At 40.7% G+C, this 18,829-nt stretch overlaps 1 long non-coding RNA gene across 4 annotated transcripts in view; it reads left to right on the top strand.

Annotated features, from left to right (window-relative positions):
• Positions 1-17,871, top strand: part of LOC146628192 (uncharacterized) — a 41,781-nt gene extending 23,910 nt beyond the window's left edge. For 2 of the 4 annotated variants that reach the window (XR_014906394.1, XR_014906397.1), the window contains exons 3-5: positions 7,112-7,189; positions 13,705-14,402; positions 14,570-17,084. This is a non-coding gene — a long non-coding RNA (uncharacterized LOC146628192). The other 2 variants (XR_014906395.1, XR_014906396.1) reach the window with 2 other exon arrangements.
• The last annotated feature ends 958 nt before the right edge of the window (positions 17,872-18,829 follow it).

The raw sequence follows: 18,829 nt of genomic DNA, 5'->3' as shown, positions 1-18,829 counted from the left end.
CTGAATTTAAAGCCCTGCACTTAGAACAGCAGATATCAGAGCGTTAACAGCTATTCTCATGATTTCAAGAACATTTCCCCACTAAAAATTTCTACAAACTCATTCATAGTTTAGCGATACGCACAAAAAAGGCAGAAAAGCACTCTGTTGACCGGATAATCCTACTTTAATGCAATCAGTGAGTAAGTGCAAGGCCACAGTTGTGGAGGTATTTCATATGAGTGATGCTGTCCGAGCTTAGAATGCACTGTATGAAGAGAAGCACGTGGTGCGCTGATCATTTCGATCAGTTTAATGTTTTCAGAAGCTTTTGGAGGACGTCTTAATTTTTACAACTATTTATTTTTAAATGGCAAATTTCTTTGAGTTCGTGCTTTTACAGTTTGTACTTGGTAAGCTTATATTTTATTCAAGAAAACGGAATAGAGAATAACTCACCATTTCTTCACCATTTGCTTTTGTATACATAATTTTTGTTAATCGGAGGATTCCTTCATATTTTTTCCCCACTTTTGGATCTATACCTTACATGTCTGAATACAGATTTTACAAGACTTGTGCTTTTGATAGAAGCGCTTTACATACAACTACAGATGCTTTTGTTATTATGTTGATACTAATCGCATTTCTCTTGATTTGATGGAAGAACAAACCTGAATGAGCAACAAACGCAGCAGTTTCACCAACAAGAGAATTTATAAAAAATGACTGTGGATATTGTGAATTTAATGATCAAGATCATGGGAAATCTGTACTGCTTGAATGTTTTTAAGACATTAAAATAGCAAAGTATATTCCCAAGTCTAATGAGAAAAATCTTCTTCGAGGTGTCGCTTGAAAGTATAATCAAATTTGCAGTAAAGCTGTTTTCCGATTGCGTTTTTTGAAAATTGCGGAAATTTTCTAGTTTAATCAACAAAAGTTTGCGTATTTGTCGAATATTCTGCTTTGGATTTCAGATGTGCTGTGTTATGTTGGGTGTCGGGTTTTACATAGAAGATGACTTTTTTTGAAGGACAAAGTCAAAATGATTACTCAAAGCTTTCAAGAGTGAGGCTTACTGTTGCATATGTAGCTTATTATGCTCATTCATATGAATGTAAGCTTTGCTGTACTAGCTGTGGACACATGGTTTTGGCTGGAGGAGTATCTCGCTACTCCACCCCAAGGCCTTTTTGGCACTGAATGGCAGGAGTGCAGTGGAAGGTTGCATGTCGAGAGGCAGATGGCGGGGTTTTCAGCATTTTCTCTCTGTGTGTAAAAGCATACCTACAACAACACAACAGCCTGGTACAACCCACAGTGGGTGCACTGAAGCAAACTAACAGTTTATTGCATCTACACAGCAGAGCTAGCAATGGGACACACACAGACACAGTCACACATACACACTAATACAAATTTACCGTCAAACGTGCGCGTAAATGTATTTGTGTAGTTAATAGTAGTTCATAATAATTGTACTTTTTTTTGTTGATGCTTTCTTGGTGTATGATGTGAGGTTTAGTCAAATAGTTGGTTAGAAGCATTTTTTCATGTAATTACCAACAGCAAAGTGGCTCAAATGGCTTCTTTTAATTTTTAATTTTTATTTTATGTAAATGGAAATATGTACTTAATATAATGCAGAAGCAAAGCAGACACCAAAACTGCATGCCACAGCTAAAACACCAAGTTCTCAAACTTGAACTTGACTGTCCTTGAACTTGAATGGGGGGGAAAAAATCAACAATTATTCTTAGTCTTAGTATGTTAGTTAAAACATATGGTGCTAACAAAAATCCAACTGAAAAAACGTGGGACATTTTTTAATAGATAAGCAAAAAGAAAGTGTGTGTGTGTGTGAGGGGGGTGCACTATGCAAAAGATTATTTGTCATGTTCAGTTATTTTTCTACAATATTCGCAGCAATTCTGTAAGTAATTTATTACTGTTTTTATTATATGTATCATACTGAGGTAACCCTGCTACTTTTAATTTATTACTCACTTTCAGTTTAATTTATATTTGAGTTTGTCCATGTGAAACTCAAAAATGTCATGACGCGTAGTAAAAAGAGAAGAAAATATAAAAACGGACGAATATGTGCACATGTGCACGTCCTCATTTTTTTCTGCCAAGTGTAATTGTTTAAAACAAATCAAAAGTTTGTCCCGTGAAGTTTTTTTGTAAGCACACGTCTTCATAGAGGAAACTAAACAGAAAGCGTAAAAGAAAAATGTGTATGCTAAAACACTGTTTTTAAAGTATTTACATTACTGTAGAGATAGATAGATAGATAGATAGATATATATATATATATATATATATATATATATATATATATATATATATATATATATATGATATATATATATATATATATATATATATATATATATATATATATATATATATATATATATATATATATATATATATATATATATATATATATATATATATATATGTATGTGTGTGTGTAAAATACATACACACACACACACACACACACACACACACACACACACACACACACACACACATATGTATATATATATTTGACCACAAAACCCTTTTATTATCCCATGGCTTTTCAAGTGTCACAAAAAAATGTATTTATAACTGCGACAATTCTCAGAATTAAATTATTATTAATAATAATAGTCGTTCATAATCATTTAGTTCTACCTTTCGAATAGTGTAAAAAAGGCAATTGTTGTATGAAGTATTCTCCAAATGATCATTTATATAGTAGCAGTAATACATAATTTCTTTTGTGTGTAAAATTGCAATAATCTCTTTATACACACTTGGACATTTTCACATTTCTGAATCGTACATAATTTAAAAAAATATGTGTTTCACATCAGCAAGAATACATGGAGTGTAATATTGTTGTCTTTTGTGTTGCTGTTTCATTTTGCACATTTTGATGCTCGTGTGTGTGTGTGTGTGTGTGTGTGTGTGTGTGTGTGTGTGTGTGTGTGTGTGTGTGTGTGTGTGTGTGTGTGTGTGTGTGTGTGTGTGGTGAGGCAGCCCTGTGCAGACTGCTGTCTGAGTGTTTGAGTTTGAAGTTTTGAGTATGTGGTTGAGGTCGTGTGTGAGTGCTCAGCGTATTCTTACTAGTGCAACTCAGTGAAAATGAGTCATTCATGAGTACAAAACAGCAATAAGCCACCGACACAGTGCTTCATTTGTTAAGTGGATAAATTGGTATTTTAGATTATGTGATTTTGTTTCATTTATGAGCTTGCTGTGATGTTGTGAATTTCATCCAATTTCCTCCTGGCTAATATGAAATCCAGATTGGAGTGATGAATGGGGGCCAAGTCACCACTCACTGTAAATATATTTTTGTGCCATAATAATGAAGCCGCTTTGAATTCTGCTGCTTAAAGCGGCTTCAGTGTGCTGTTAAAAATACAATAAAACTGAGAAAGCCAACATAATGGAAGTTATATTGTATGTCTGAGCTCTCTGGAGAGCTGTCAGGGTTTGGGATTGTGTTGTCCTACTCTGCTGTCTGGGCTTGCTCTACAAAAACGCATGTAGCACTCTTAAGTTGAATGTATTCACAGGTTCACTGTAAAAGTGTTTTCTATGTTTAAAGAATGGAAATTTTCTAGCACGTTTATCTCACTGTTTATTATGTGATCAGATATTTCTTAACTGCATGTCTGTTTCTATTAAACTTTTTACACTACTTTCCCACTTTTTAGTAAATGGTTGTGTATATTAAAGAAAATACATAAAAAAATTAAACCTGATGTGATTTTATGTCAATCTAAAATGAGTTCAAAGCTTCAATATATTGATCCATCCTATATTTAGGTGCAGGATTCTTACTGAAGCAGTAAGACTATGCAGCAGGTCTGCATAGTCTTACTGCAGCGCATCTAAAGGTCAAGGTGAATTCCACCAAAACCTGCAATAAAATGCTTTTCACTGTGCTCGTGTAGGCATCGTAGCGCCTTCAACATTACAGTTAGAAAACTTTTAAAGGGGGCCCTTTAGTGCAGTCATGCCGAGTCTCTGTATTAGAAGATGACCAGGCCCCCTGTTGCTCTCCTCAACGTGGAAGAATCCATGAGTGGATCTACAGTGGCCACTACAGGCTGTGGCACACATAGGAGTTACAGTACACGAGAAAGTAGGCCAGGCCTAAACAGAGAGGAGAGAATCTAGAGAAAAAGTCCTCAATGCACGCACACACACACAAAAAAACATATACAAGAATTTTCAGTGTTCTGGTCAACTATATAAGTGCTGAAATTATGTCATAAAAACTAAAAAAAAATTATAAAACGCTGGGGAAAAACCCAAACTATGTATAGATTAACACCTAAGCTGTGTATTGAGGTGTGTTTATCTGCAGCACCACTCCTACTTTATCCGTATTTTATTTTTATGTGGTTATGTTTGGATGTTTCTGCACCGGAACCTTTGTGCAGTCTGTGTCGGTGTGTAGTCCTCGGGCAGTGATTGCAGGCAGGGTGTGAGGGCGGGACTCTGTGATAACACAGCGACCACGAGAACATTCGGTATACTAAAACATACAGACCCATTCGTGTTACAGAGACAATGCGCAACCTCCACGGTTTTGATGCTTGTGTTTGCTTCAGTTTGCTACATTTTTGCGGGGTTGAATGTATCTCCAAGTCTGTGTTTCTGCTCGTGTGTCCTTTCCTGTTTGTGAAGCATGCGCTGCGTTCACGCGAAATCTGGCAGCGCGGCATCTTTTCAAAGGGTTGCGCAAGTTATTTTGCTCGTTCGCTTCTACTTTAACAACGTGAAGCTATCCAAAACTACTGTTTCATTTCTCTAATTCGCCGCTTTCTTCACTTTTTAGTTTGCTCGATCACTGCTGCTCTTTGTCTCTCTCTTTCTGTTCATTTACAAACAGTACCCAGCTACAACACAATGACAGGCACATATGCTGATGCTCTTACATTCATATTCCTGCACCAACAAAAAAAAAAATCCTGCTTTTTCTCACCCATCTCATCATACATGGAAGCCATTAGTCCATTACCCTGCAGACTACTGAGGACTGGACTTTTTTTTTGTTCCTTCCTGTGTTAATCAGGATGTCAGCTGGGAGTGTCACATGTAATTTATCCACAAAACCACAGCAATTCCACAGAGACGGTAAGTACAGTCATAATGACATAATATTGGACTGGGACAAAGTTTCAAGGCATGACAGAAAATTAGAATTTTCCTCCCCTGTACATATCCCTCTTTTTTTTTTTTTCCTCCAGACATTCTGTAAGTAAAAAAAATGCTTTACACCATGAGCAAAAGTTTGTGTTTCTTTTTTCCCCTCAATTGGACAACTCTCACATTTGAAAACTGTTTTCTCATGAGAGTTTGTTAGAAGTTTGACACATGTAATATCTGAGCATTGTAAATACTCATTGTTTTTCTCTTCCTGCCCTAATCAAACGCACTGAGGCTGTAATACACAGCATCACGTGCGAGTGTCTCTCGGCACACATCGTCGGGACAGATGCTTGTTTTATGTACCTGCCAGGCAAAGCGATATTCCAGATAATGCTCAGCTGCACCCACTCGGTTTTTTCTTTTCCAGCACTCATATATTTCTTCAGCTTTTGGCCTCTGCTGTCGCCAAGGCAATTTAGTCCGAGAAAAACTGCAGAATCAGCAACCTCGTTCCACTCGGAGGTAAAATTGGAAGTGTTGAAAAGCCTCGCCTGCAACCCTCCCCCCCCCGACTATCAAAATACTGTAAATCCCTTTCCTTCAGCTCACCTCCACTCCATCACTTTCTACTGCTCGTCACTGATGAGCTAAATTATGTTGGCTGCATTTACTGTTGGCAACGTTTAGTGAACTGGATTGGTTTGGGCTGGGTTTTTTTTTGTTTTTTTTGCTCATTTTGTTTGACTACAGTTTCTGCTGACTTCTGCCATGTAATACAGCAAATACAGCACTTGATGTTTATGTAATGTGCATATACTCAGGTTTCCTCGCTTGCAATCACCAAAAGGTTTTAGAATTTCGAGTGAAGTATGACAAAAGCCTCCATACCAACACAAAACCCACCGACATAATGTATGTGTAGTTTTCTTTCTATACTCACAGCCATTCATGTGGTATATTCTCATATCATGTTGACTGTCCCATCTGCACACACACAGCCAGGTTCATGAGTCATCAACATGTATATGCACACAAACAGCATACCCACACATGCACAGAGTGCAGTGGGTGCACAGCTCGGACATGAATCTCTCTCCGTGGAGGCTGGAGGAGTTGGGTTACTCATGAGCCCATAAACATGTGCTGGCAACACTCCGAGGTACTGCACTGTAATTACAAACGTTAGAAACAATATATAAAAGACCCTTTGCCCGACAAGGCCGTGCTCCGCGTTGCAATTAGCATCCGTGTCCAGAATTATCACCTTTCGGCAGCTGCCGCCGCACCGAGTGAAGGCCTTAAATCGGCAGTGTCCTCCTGGGCCCGCGAAATTGTCACATTTGCTCTTTATTCTCTTCTGCGCTTATTTTTTACTTGCGCAATCTGAGATTTGGCTAACAACGCCTACCTCTGTCGCCTCGCTTCCTGTTCCACCTCCACGTGATGGCGTCACATGTGCACGACGCACGATAACCCTCTTCTGCGAACCGAGCATACTGTGCTGCATGTGTAAAAGAAAAAAACGAAAAAAGACTTATTAGACTCACAAGTACGTGCAGATGCACCACTTCACCCACGCATATGACACTGTGGGCTTTCGGTAACACGGTGTGCCAAAGCGTGCACATGTATGCAGCGAGTGGGCGCTACCGGGCGAGGCCGAGGCCACAGAGGAGCTTGTGTGCGTGTGAAGTGTGCAGAGAGGGTGCGGTGTGTTACATGTTTCGCTAATGAGCTTTCTTGGCCAGGCAGAAGTGTAGGGTGAGCTTATTAGTAAACAGGCTACAGAGAAAAGACCCTACAGCCCTCTGCCGCTGCTACTGCTGCTGCTGGCTACTCAACCGATCAGGCTCTCTGTCTCCGCTCCTCTCGATTGTGTTTTTCACTTCCTCTCTGTTTACGTTGCTGTAAATTGTCTCTCACTCCATTCCCCCCCCCCCCCCCTCTCTGTCTTTCCTTCTCGTAGGCAGTGAGACAGTTTTGATCTCCAAGCGCAAACAGTTTTGGCCAGAGAGAGAAATTATGCAAACACACACTGCCGATTGTAAGTACCCCAACGTGTTAGAAATGTTTTGGGCTTTTTTTTGTACAGGATGATGTATTCTGATGCTGTTGGATTGTCTTGCATTTCAATTTCATTGAGATAGGGGCCTGTAATTAAACGCTGTGCAGATTACGTCTCCGCTTTGTCTACATGTATTTTCTTTCTCTTTGTGAGCCTGGAACAGATTAAAATCATAATGTGTTGGGCCTTTATCCCTTTTTTTAGAAAAGCCAAGGTCCCGATGGCTTTATTAGCGCAGCACATTAAGAAAGAAAAAACAAACAAAACAAAGATAATCTTTTCGCGCACATGCGCAGAAAACACTTATCCGAACTGCCTGCTAGACAACGACTTGACTCTCCCTCTCTCTCCCTATGCATGGTCCTGAAACTGTTGGAAAATGGCTTCCACTCTGTGCCTTCCAGCTCTCAGCTCCCTGCCGCCATTTTGTGCATCGCTGCCAAAGTAGTCAGGTAGCAGAAGAACAGAGTAAAGTGGGAAAGAACAAAGTGGGTGCAACTGGATGCTGGGTTCAGGGGGAAAAGGGGGGAATAAAGTCTAATAAACTGTGAAAAGGTGTGCAAATTGAGGAAGAGTAGCGCTCTAATATACAGTGACAGGACAATTAGCGTGCCTATTTCTTATGGGGAAATGTTTTAATTGTTGTTGGCTGATTAGATAAAAATCAAGCGGCCTCCACTCTGGATCACTTCCAGCTCCTCTTTTCAACAAGCTGACCTCGAGTGGACACCATAAACAGGGCCTTTTTTTTCATAGGGGCAAATGTGCGCTGGCAGTGGCCACAGTTGTGTCGCACCCTTGCGCGTTGCCTCCAAGCCCCGCCTGCTTTCTCTCAACATAACCTGCTGTCTTGTAGCTACTTAAAGCCAGTGAATGGATAAAATCTTTAACCTCTGCTTTTTAACCTGTCTCCACCCTAACCACAGTGCACCGAGCTGGAGCTTCAGCCCATAACTGCGGCTGTATTGTACGGACTTAGTAACCCCAGGCACCACCCTGCAATCTATAGCTATAGTGACTGGCTGCCTGCGGCTCTGGAATTCTGTGTGCGCTCCACGTTTGATTATAAGTGCAGATTTTATTAAAGCCCTTCTCTCATTTACAGCCCACAGACACTAAAGCAGGTGTTCAGTAGGTGTATAAAGCTCTCTTGATCCCCCACTACAAGTCTGAAATGACACACACCATTTCTTTTTTTTAATTTTTGTTTGCTTTGCTTCTGGGACTGTTTCAGGTTAACAGCCCAGTATTGCAACAGCGAGTTAAAGAAAAGAAGAAGAAAAAGTCTGGGGTTGGGAGAAAAAAAATCATACATAATATAATTATTGTAAAGTCATAAAAGCAGAAATTATGTTAGAAAAAGCAAAATTGACCTAAAAAGCAGAGGGAAAAAAGACTTGCTTGAAATTGCAAGGTTGGATGAACCTCATCGCACCAGCTCCAAGAACTTTGTTATACGTGTGTGTGTGTGTGTGTGTGTGTGTGTGTGTGTGTGTGTGTGTGTGTGTGTGTGTGTGTGTGTGTGTGTGTGTGTGTGTGTGTGTGTGTGTGTGTGTGTGTGTGTGTGTGTGTGAAGAAAGGGGCTAAAGTGTTCCACGGAAAAACAGCAAACATCAGCTATATTGTAAATGACCAGAAAATAAATGAGCAGATTGACACCATTCATCGGGTTGTACCTGTTAATAGCGTCAAGTGTTATAAAACCTCCCTCACTGTATCATTGTGCCTCACTGCTGCCATGTAACTGATTTAGACAGTAGGTGCAAAATATAGCAGAGGTCCCTCTGGCAGTAAAACCTGGCCTATTTAGGCCTGTCACATACACGTTCTCTATGAGACAGCCACTCAGTCAGCGGCAGCTCCGAATGCACTCTGTACCCTTTGACTGCTCACTCCTTAATCTGCCCATGTGCTTGCATATGGGACAGAGAGGCCTCCATGTTGTGTTTGTAGTATGAATTATGAATCCTGTTGCATAACCGCGGCCTGCTTCTAGGGCATATCACTACAACATCTACCCAGAGACCAAAGCTTGAATACATTTACCGGCCTAGACCTCTTGGAAATAATACTGTGAAGCTGTGCCTGCCTGCATTTGTTTATGGTTATATGGAGCAGATGGCCATGCAACAGGGTCATGTAGTCACACACTGGCTGCCTCACTTGTACTGTCACACGCACAAACCCCTATAGGCAGAAACGTAGCAATCTTCAAAGCATTGAAGGCGATTGAAGGCACAGCAGTTCATTCAGTCATTTTTCTTTTATACCTCACTGTTTAGGTGTGGGTAGGTGTGTGTGTGGGGGGGTATTAAAAGTTGTTATCAGGATATATAACTGTATATTCCCATTTATGCTGGCAGCTATCCTGGAACTGTAGGAACTGGTGCTAAAACCTTCTGCCAAATCAATGCTAACTATGGTTGACTGCGCTGTATTTACAGCGTTAGATTTCAGCGGTGAGCCTGACTAAACGCAGCTGTAGCCTGAGAGTTACAGGCTCTTGAAGGTTACAAACTGTGCAGATCCCCGTCTGCCTGCTCTGGCCTGCTGTCTGTCAGCTGAAGTTCATATTCAGGGAGAAAGGTATTTGTTCAACCCTCTAAATATAGCTGGTGACAGATGCCGCTCAAAGGGGCACTGCCCATTTGAAAGGGGCCCTGCGAGCAGGCCGGCGCTGAACACAGTGCATGTAGACGTGTCAGAGCTATAGCCTTCCTCTAATAGACAGAGGCCTTGCAGGTCACCAGCAGCCACATGGCAGTGCACATTTCACCAGAGCTCTTTAGAGTTTGCAATACGAAGATTAAGACTTTGACTTCGATGAGCAAAAAAAGGTTACTTTTTTTGTATTTTTATACATTTATTTAACTCGGTATCAACGTAACCCACTATGGGAAACTAACACAGTTCAAGTTTCTTAAGACCTGTATCTATAAAAATACCAGTGTCCTAAGAAGAAGAAGGTGAGGGAGCATACATAGAAATAACCCCACAAAGCATAACGTGAGGGTTAACATCATTTTAAAGTGAAATCATGCACTTCTGTACCACCTATGCAAAATAAAACCAACCATCCACCTTTGAATAAATAATAAATTCTCATTGTTAAGTGCCCTCTGATAACTGTAATTTTGAATGTCTTGAGCAATAATCTGTAGAGTCATTGAAAACATAGACAGGCACCATTACTCAGGGGGCCCAGATTTGCGACAGTGTGAGACACCTGCTTTCAAGCTTTTTTTCTGGGTAGACCTTTGTCTTCAATTCAATTCAGTTTTATTTATATAGCGCCAAATCACAACAAAAGTCGCCTCAAGGCGCTTCATAGATACAGAGAAAAACCCAACAATCATATGACCCCCTATGAGCAAGCACTTTGGCGACAGTGGGAAGGAAAAACTCCCTTTTAACAGGAAGAAACCTCCGGCAGAACCAGGCTCAGGGAGGGGTGACCATCTGCTGCGACCGGTTGGGGTGAGAGAAGGAAGACAGGATAAAGACATGCTGTGGAAGAGAGACAGAGATTAATAACAGATATGATTCAATGCAGAGAGGTCTATTAACACATAGTGAGTGCGAAAGGTGACTGGAAAGGAAAAACTCAATGCACCATGGGAATCCCCCGACAGCCTACATCTATTGCAGCATAACTAAGGGAGGATTCAGGGTCACCTGGTCCAGCCCTAACTATATGCTTTAGCAAAAAGGAAAGTTTTAAGCCTGATCTTGAAAGTAGAGATAGTGTCTGTCTCCCGAATCCAAACTGGAAGCTGGTTCCAGAGAAGAGGGGCCTGAAAACTGAAGGCTCTCCCTCCTATTCTACTTTTAAATACTCTAGGAACAACAAGTAGGCCTGCAGAGCGAGAGCAAAGTGCTCTAATAGGGTGATATGGTACTACAAGGTCATTAAGATAAGATAGGGCCTGATTATTTAAGACCTTGCATGTGAGGAGCAGGATTTTGAATTCAATTCTGGATTTAACAGGAAGCCAATGAAGGGAAGCCAAAACAGGAGAAATATTCTCTCTCTTTCTAGTCCCTGTCAGCACTCTTGCTGCAGCATTTTGGATTAGCTGAAGGCTTTTCAGTGAGTTTTTTGGACATCCTGATAATAATGAATTACAGTAGTCCAGCCTGGAAGTAATAAATGCATGAACTAGTTTTTCAGCGTCACTCTGAGACAGGATATTTCTACCTTTAGAGATGTTGTGCAAATGGATGAAAGCAGTCTTACATATTTGTTTAATATGTGCGTTGAAGGACATATCCTGGTCAAAAATAACTCCAAGGTTCCTCACAGCATTACTGGAGGCCAAGGTAATGCCATCCAGAGTAAGAATCTGGTTAGATACCATATTTCTAAGCTTTTCAGGGCCGAGTACAATAACCTCAGTTTTATCTGAATTAAGAAGCAGAAAGTTAGCGGTCATCCAGGTCTTTATGTCTTTAAGACATTCCTGCAGTTTAACTAATTGGTGTGTGTTATCTGGCTTCATGGACAGATAGAGCTGGGTGTCATCTGCATAGCAGTGAAAATTTATGCTATGTCTTCTAATGATGCTGCCTAAGGGGAAGCATGTATAGTGTAAACAGAATTGGTCCTAGCACTGAACCCTGTGGAACTCCATAATTAACCTCAGTGTGTGAAGAGGACTCTCTATTTACATGTACAAATTGGAGTCTATTAGATAGATATGATTCAAACCACTGCAGTGCAGTACCTGTAATACCTACAGCATGTTCTAATCGCTCTAATAGGATATTATGGTCAACAGTATCGAACGCTGCACTAAGGTCTAGCAGGACAAGCACAGAGATGAGTCCACTGTCAGAGGCCATAAGAAGATCATTTGTAACCTTCACTAAAGCTGTTTCTGTGCTGTGATGAGCTCTGAAACCTGACTGAAACTCTTCAAATAAACCATTCCTCTGCAGATGATCTGTTAGCTGTTTGACAACTACTCTTTCAAGGATTTTTGATATGAAAGGAAGGTTGGAGATTGGCCTATAATTAGCTAAGACTGCTGGGTCTGAGTAAAGGTTTAACTACAGCCACCTTGTAGGCCTGTGGTACATAGCCGATTATTAGAGATAGGTTGATCATATTTAAGATCGAAGAATTAATTAATGGCAGGACTTCTTTGAGCAGTTTTGTAGGAATGGGGTCTAAAAGACACGTTGATGGTTTGGAGGAAGTAATTATTGAAGTTAACTCAGAAAGATCAATTGGAGAAAAAGAGTCTAAATGAATATCAATGGTACTAAGAGTAGCTGTAGATAATATTACATCTATGGGATGATTATTGGTCATTTTTCCTCTAATGATAAGAATTTTATTTGTGAAGAAGTTCATGAAGTCATTACTAGTTAGCGTTGAAGGAATTGTTGGCTCAACAGTGCTCTGAGTTTTTGTCAGCCTGGCTACAGTGCTGAAGAGAAACCTGGGGTTGTTCTTATTTTCTTCAATCAGTGATGAATAGTAAGATGTTCTGGCTTTGTGGAGGGCTTTCTTATAAAGCAACAAACTATTTCTCCAGGCTAAATGATGATCCTCTAAATTTGTGACACACCATTTCCTCTTCAGCTTACGAGTAATCTGCTTTAGACTATGTGTTTGAGAATTATACCACGGAGTCAGGTACTTCTGATTTGAGACCTTAGTTTTCACTGGAGCTACAGTATCCAGAGTCATACGTAGTGAGGAGGTAGAATTATTAACAAGATAATCGACCTCTGTTGGAGTAGCGGTCAGGTAGCTGCTCTGCTCTATGTTGGTACAGGGCATTGAAGATGATAACAGTGGGTGGATTATATTCTTAAACTTAGTTACAGCGCTTTCAGAAAGACATCTACTGTGATAAAGTCTACTCTCCACCGCTGTGTAATCAATTATTGTAAATGTAAATGTTATCAGGAAAGGATCAGACAGGAGAGGGTTTTCAGGAAACACTGTTAAATGTTCAGTTTCTATGCCATATGTTAAAGGCCCCTTTCAAGTTAAGTGGTGGGTGGGTTCTTTTACATTTTGAGAGAAGCCAATTGAGTCTAATAACAGATTAAATGCCATGTTGAGGCTGTCATTTTTAGCATCTACATGGATGTTAAAATCACCCACAATAATTATTTTATCTGAGCTGAGAACTAAAATCAGATAAAAAGTCTGAGAAATCAGACAGAAACTCTGTGTGAGGCCCAGGTGGACGATATGTGATAACAAGTAAGACTAGTTTCTGAGTTTTACAGCTGGGGTGGGCAAGGCTAAGCATCAGGCTTTCAAATGAATTAAAAGTCCGTTTTCGTCTTGCTGTGCATCCTGCAGCCTGTGTGTATATGCATGCAAATGTGTGGATGTTTCTTTGTGTATGTGCAATTGTACACTGCGTGAGAGAGATGAGAAGCAGCTGGCAAGGTTGGGCTGAGTGGTGTGGGAAACCCCTGCTGTGTACATTGTCATTACAGTGATTGGGGTCTCATTTGTTTTTTACCCCTAGAGTTGGGGCCGCAGGGCCACACTGGAATGAGCTAAGTTTGCCTAATCCAGCCCTCCTCACCTGGCATGTTTATGGCTCTGCTGCGGGATGGAGGGGTTGGAGGGGTATAAGTCAGTGGGGCCAGTTCATCTCGCAGTCTTACAGGCAGACACACACTTTAACCACGTTGGCGTGAGTACATGCACACTTGCACATGTATGCATTTGCTCATCTGCATGCACAAACACCACAAGTGTCAAGTGCGTTCAGTGCACATGCGCTAATGTGTTCTTGCAGCATCACAAACACGCGCTATGCACACACTGTACATTCAAACTTATTGATGTGAACTTTGAACTCCCTGTTCTTTCATTCCTAACACACACTTGCACAAGGTTTGCAAGCTCAGTATCTGCCTCATGCAGAGGTGACGGGGAGGTCAGCCTGTCTGACTTTGAGCAGAATCCCCCTGTGGCTTGCCCCAGCCATTCCCCCTGGCATGTGTAACAGGACCTGCCCAAGCAGCCTCTCCTCTTCCCCCAGCTCCTGTCCTCCTCCTACTGCTGCCTGCCCCTTGGCCCTGGTATAAATAGATGGGTCATGACTGCTGTGCTATCTGTATCAAGGGTGGTGGGGGGTGAATAGTCCACCCTGTCTATCTACAAGATTCCTCGTGTCTGCACCACTTCTGCTGCAGCAGGACATAAAAAGAAAAACAGGTATTTCTGACCACATCATTTGTGACTAATGTCACCATGTTGAGTGTGTATGGGTGTACTTGCAAAGTTGAACTATAGTGTAGTGTGTGAGTGATCTTTTTACCCTGAATACAATGTTTTTTATAGATATTATTGTATTTTCTTTTTTCTTTTTTTTTACCCATCAGGATTTTTGCACACAAGGAAGACCCTCCAGTGGTGTAGTGGTTAACACATATGCTTGGGAAGTCAAAGGGCACTTGTTCAGTTCCAGCTGGAGACATACATCCCTTTAGGGCTTGTATCTAGCATCTAACTCTGACAAAGTATGCAGAGCCACCTGCTGTGGTGACCCCTTGTGGCAAGTAAGAAGCTTTTTGTTTTATTTTATTATTCTTGAAGGTTGGCCTGGTAGTTTTTGGTTATCAAACAAACGGTTAAATGAATGCTATAGAAAACCTGTGTCCACATTGACTTTCAGTACAGATGATGTAGTAATTGTCTGATTAGATATTAGCCAATAAGTAAGCATATGATTTCAAATTTACCGCTTGAAATTTCGTGCTACTTGCAGATCTCGTCGGTTTGACTAGGTCACTGGATATGCAACATAGTTGTACTTGTGCGTCGTAAACTTTATTACATCTTTGGCCAAAAGTCAACTATTTGCCTCTATACATAAGTATAGAAACAAAAAATGCAAATTGCATGACTTTAATGAACTTTGTAGATCCTTCTGAGTGCCAGAAATATCCCCTTGCAGTAAAAACTACATTGCTAGTGCTACTGCACTGTCACCTCTAGCTTTTATGGTGAAACATCAGAAGTCAGTCTTGACTGTGACCAAATAAAAGGCGAGAAGGTTTAAATATTGATTTTACTGTTGTAGTGGTTTGTATTATCATTTATTTATTTTAGGTAAATGAAGAGCATTTAATATATACTAACATTTCTTTCTGTAACCATCTTTTATGTCGGTGATACAATGTTGTTGAGGTTAATACTGCTGCCTCACAGCCAGAAGGTTCTGGTAATGAACGACAGTATATTCATGCTGGTATGTTCTATAAGTGCAGAATAGATGAGATACAGTAAAGCTTTGAGTGGTCAGTAAAACGACAAAACATGATGGAAATTTGTAATTTGCAGGAATGAATAATAAGAATCTGAGGTTGGATATTACATTAAAGTGGTCTTTAAAAAAAATCTACCCACTCGCTGACCTTAAACCACCAGAACCTCAAAGATCAGGTTGCAAGGTTATAGCTGAACTGATTGGCAATGTAGCACTTAGACTCAAGTGTGATTAAGTTAAAGTGAGTTTTTAAGCAGCGCCTAGCTTTGCTGTGAACACTGTGTGAAAATATGATTAGATAAATCAGCAAAATGTTTTACCTTACTTCCTTTTTCCAAGCTTATGTGCATGTGTTTCAAACTGTGACCTTCTGTATGAGATTTGGTTTCACGTGTGCATCCATATATGTGTTTTATGGGACATTGTGAGGCAAAGATGTGCAGAAAGCAGAACTTGAGCTGAGGGAAGTGTGAGGCTGAAGCAGTACTTTAGTTACAGAGCCAGCTTGTTGAGTTTGCACGACAACCAAAGAAGAGTTCCAGATTGTCCTCTATAACTGCGGTAAAAAAAAAACAAGTGTGCAACATGAGTATGGACCTGTGGGTGTGTGTATATATGCTTGCATTTCATGTTAGTTCTCTACAGTACATGTGCGTGGGTGTAAGCGTGAATATTTTCCTGTCACTGGAAGATAGCAACTGGCTCTGACTTCACTTGAAAATGATATTTTTCATTATTTATTGGTCGGGACCCCAGGGTCATATACTATATTAGATTAAAGTATGTTCAATCAGCAGATGTAGAGGACAATGTGTCTTGACCCTACATTATGAAGTCTGGGCCCCGCGCCACAGAGAGTTTTGCAGGACTGCAAAATAAAATGAGGTATATGCTTTAGCATACGGTTTTCTCTATGATTTAGGTCCTAAAATCATTGCAAGTTGAGCTCCGCAGTGGAGTTTGTTCTAAGTTCAGGCCTTCTGCAAAGCAGTGTTATTCTAGAGCATCTAAATATATGAATTTAAGTGTTGTCCATCATAAGTAAATTAAGTCCTTGTAAATTATGCAAGCTCCGTTTGTCATTACTAAATGTGTGTGCAAATGTATATGTGTGCTAACTGTAGGTTGCCATATTTCTTCTCTCAGGTTGTTTCTGTCTGCAAAGTATCTGTTTAGTCCTTTTGTGTCTGTTATACTGTACAGGTGTGTGCCTGCGCATATTTACAACCCACAGCTCTATGGTGTAAGTAAGGTGGTGTTGAATAATGCAGGGAACCTCAGACTCACCACTGAGCAGACGCAATGGGGCCTCTCAGCTCAAGACATACTGCTTTGTATTGTGCTGTGCTGTACACTTCTGTCTTCCCAGTACATTAGATTATATACAGTAATCAGCCGACTGTATGGCACGAAACACGCACAATGGTGTGGTTTTATCAAAGAACACATGAGCATGAACCGCACTGTAAATAAATATAACCCCCATATACAAACTGCAAGCAAAGCCAGACACGTCTTCACCCAAAGGTCCAAAATGCAGCGTTTGAACTGGCTGCAGTGTTTGCAATTGATCTCACATATGTCAAATCTAAAAGTCATCATGCAGGAGTATTTTTCTGTTTCCCCTTTTGTCTTTGTTGCAGAAGTAACAGATTTTCCCTCTTGGGTTTTTCCACATGGAGACTACCTGACATGCTGCTGAAACCATGATGGAGGGAGGAGGTTATAGGCCAGTGGGCCCTTCCAGCCCCTTTTCTCGATGCATGTTATATAGCAGGTGAGAAACATTAACGGAGGCAGCAGCAGCTGCAGACCTCTGCTCCACACATGTGGGCCAGGATATGAGCTAGCTTGAGCTCTCCCACTCTCAACTTTAGTGAGCAAGGTTATCGCTCAGAACCACAGGAAACAGTGCTGCCAAACTGGAAACAGCATAGCTCTGTTTAATATACGTTACTTTGAACACTGATCTTAATAGTATATAGGTTTGCCAGAACTTGATCTAAAATGATATTTGCTTATTTGTCATGTGACTGGCCACACCCACCCTAGCTTCTAAAAGCTATGTGATATTTGTGAATATAATAATGTTTCTGAGTGTTTTTGAGGTTAGCGTGTTTGCTATACAATGTTCATTATGAATATACCATTTAAGTTATTTACTGGTTGCATTTGAATATGGAAATGTCTTGGCTGCGCAATTTGCTTGAGACATGTGTGCCTTGTTGGGTCATTTGAATTACCCCCCTCAGCCCGGGCCATGAACCCGGAGACCCAGTTGTCACATTGTGTTTTGAGCGCACAGACTCTGGCCGTGGTGGTGAGGTGTCCCAGAGGAGAGTGGCATGTTTCTGTGAATCATAACCGCTGTTCTGTGTTCAGTGAGCCTTGTCAAAGCGGATTACCTGCATGAACGGGGACCTGAAAGGACTTTGTTTTTAAAGACTGTCCTTTGGGGTGAGGTAGTAGGTTGTATAGTTTTAGGGTCGTACCCTTCCTGTCAGATAACTATACAACTTACTGTCTTTCCTGAAGTGGCTGTAATGTCGTCAGATGCCTTTGGTGGAGTGCACGGATCCAGATCGACGCACTGCTTGCTAACGGCTCAGTAGCCCGAGTTTGATAGCAGAAAGTTATTAAGGACTGTAGCCGCTTTGTGGAAGTCGTTGATTGCCAATAAAGTACAACTGTGTTTTCATTGTAAGCGTTCATTCTTTTTGTGTAAAACACAACAACAGCAAAAATGTCCTCTTCATATCTCAGCAGACACTTTGCGCTGCATAATCGTTTCCAAAGGTTCCTCCTGTTTAGCCGCCAGTCTCTTTGTTCATTTTCTTTGCACTTGTAAAAATCTAAAAGAAATCATCACAATTTGGGGGGTTTTAGTAATTAAAACTCGACAAAAATCTCAGTGTTTGCTTTTCATGTAGGTATGGTTTTTGTCAAATTCTGTATATTCATTTACAGATTGTATATGTCATCATAACGCTTTTATCATTACCAAAGATTTTACCCAGCCTGTAGGGCCTTTACTGATGTTCGTACGGGGTGAGGTAGTAGGTTGTGTGGTTTCAGGGTAGTGATTTTGCCCAATCAGGAGATAACTATACAACCTACTGCCTTCCCTGAAGGGCAGCAATACTTCACCATTCACACACATCAGGAGGCATTTTGTTCATATCATTAAAAAAAACTCCATATTGACAAACTAAACCACATGAATCACCTGAGTCTAAGAAATTTTATACAAAGATGTCAAATCAGACGATAGCAGCGGAAGGAACCAGCAGGTAAAGTCTGTGCAGTAAGGAAAATGTCTTTGACTCAGATTTTTTATTTTATTTTTTTGCTTCAAAATTAATAATAAAAAATA

The sequence above is a fragment of the Diplotaxodon limnothrissa genome, linkage group LG7, assembly GCF_057381915.1.
Source record: "Diplotaxodon limnothrissa isolate DT_005_m linkage group LG7, D_limnothrissa_male_GT1.1, whole genome shotgun sequence".
Taxonomy (NCBI): domain Eukaryota; kingdom Metazoa; phylum Chordata; class Actinopteri; order Cichliformes; family Cichlidae; genus Diplotaxodon; species Diplotaxodon limnothrissa.
The sequence above is the reverse complement of the archived record's forward strand: the minus strand, read 5'-3'. Positions and strand labels throughout refer to the sequence as shown.